Below are 1,809 nucleotides of genomic sequence, written 5' to 3' on the forward strand. Positions count from 1 at the left end.
TGCAGGGAGGATGCTGCGGTCCCTGGATCCGGCCCTGCCGTTTCCACAGAAACCAGCATCATCCGGCCTGGCCCTAGTAGATGCAGCATCTCTCCCGGGGGCTTCCTAAGAAAGCATGTCCTGACAGCCTGAGTTAAAGATGCAGGAGCCAGCATCTCTGAACCATGTCCCGGGGAGGCTAAAAGCGGGGTGTGGGGACCCGCTGTGGCAAGCCAAAGGGGGTGGCGGTGGGAGGGTAGGGAGGTGATGGCACCTGTCACTGGTCCTTATTGATACTGTCCCTCGATGTAAAGATTTTTTAAATTAAAGGAAGAGCGAGAGCCAAGAGGGCAGTGCCGCTCTGCCAGGTTCGTCGAGCCGCTCCCCAGACGGACATCTCTGTAAATTATAGATCAAATTCGCTGTGCTTTCCAGCAGCGGCAGAGCAGTCGAGCTCGTGACGTGCTTGTGAATGGAGTGGCTGTTCCCCACAGCACGGCACGGCACGGCACACCTGGACACCTTGCTGCTGGTGCTCTTCTCTCACCTGCCCTGCCACCACCGCCACCGCACAGCCAAGCCTGCCCTTGCTAGCAAGTGGCACCAGGCTGCGCCGAGGCGGTAGGGCAGCCCTTCCTCCTCACCTTCCTCCTCCTCACCCAAGCAGATTCAATGAACGGTGCCGTGTCAGTTATGACCTTCCCTTGGGTTTTGTCCCTACACCTTCCATCGCTCCTCAGCCCATCGGTTCGGTGGGGTGATGTCCTAACGCTATTTTAATAAGGTTTCTATTTCTAATTTCTTCCTCGTTAAGTTATCACTGCCCAAACCTCGGCAAAACACTGGCCTGTTGCTTTCCCGGTGCAGGCTGCGGTGCGGAGCCGCGGTGGGTCCCCAGCTGCTGGGGCCACTGTCCCTGCACCCCATCCCACGGGACCTCCTGCTCGCCTCCCTCAAGCCTCTCCAGGCTGACAGATGCTTTTGCGCCTCCGGCTTGTTTATTTAAAGGGTTTAGGACCAATAAATTGGTCTTTATTGCCTTTCCTGGGTCTTAAAAGATTTTGCTGGGTGCAGGGAAGGCATGCAGGCTTTCGGGAGGTTTCTCCTGATACGGAATTTGGTTAATTCACTCTGTTCTCCCCGATTACTCGAATCAGAAGCGCAAGGCCCTTTATTCACACATTAAAGTGTGTCGAGTGTTTAAAGCAGTGTTTAGAAGCAGGGGGCAGGAGCGGGGAGGGCTCTGAGGGTCGCTGGTGGGGCTGCCCAGCACCCCCTGGCAGCAAAGGGGCTGGCCTGTCCCCCAGGGGCATCATGTCCCCAAGGGGTGTCCTTGCCTCAAGGGGATTTCTGTCCCCAGGGGACATCCTGTCCTGGATGGGGGTCCTGTCCCCAAGGGACATTATGTCCTGCATGGGCATCCTCTCCCCGAGAGGTGTCCTTGCCCCAAGAGGATTTCTGTCCCCAGGGGACAACCTGTCCTGCATGGGGGTCTTGTCCCTAAGGGGCATCCTGTCCTGGAAGGGGGGATCCTCTCCCTGAGGGATGTCCTGTCATGGACAGGGGTCCTGTCCCCAAGGGACATCCTGTCCCCAAGGGTCATCCTTCCCTGGATGGGGATCCTCCCTCTGAAGGGTTTTCTGTCCCCACAGAACATCCTGTCCCCAGGGGGTGTCCTGGCCCCATTGATGTCCTGTCCGAGGTGGGGCTCCTGGCTCCCCAGCCCCACTCCACAGGACGTTTTCCACCCTGCTCACACTATGGCACAGCTGGGCACCCATCAGCCCCCCGGGCACCCCAGCCTCCCCCGAGGGACCGCAGCCCACCCAG

The sequence above is a fragment of the Pygoscelis adeliae genome, unplaced genomic scaffold (genome assembly GCF_000699105.1).
Source record: "Pygoscelis adeliae isolate BGI_AS28 unplaced genomic scaffold, ASM69910v1 Scaffold94, whole genome shotgun sequence".
NCBI classification, from domain to species: Eukaryota; Metazoa; Chordata; class Aves; order Sphenisciformes; family Spheniscidae; genus Pygoscelis; species Pygoscelis adeliae.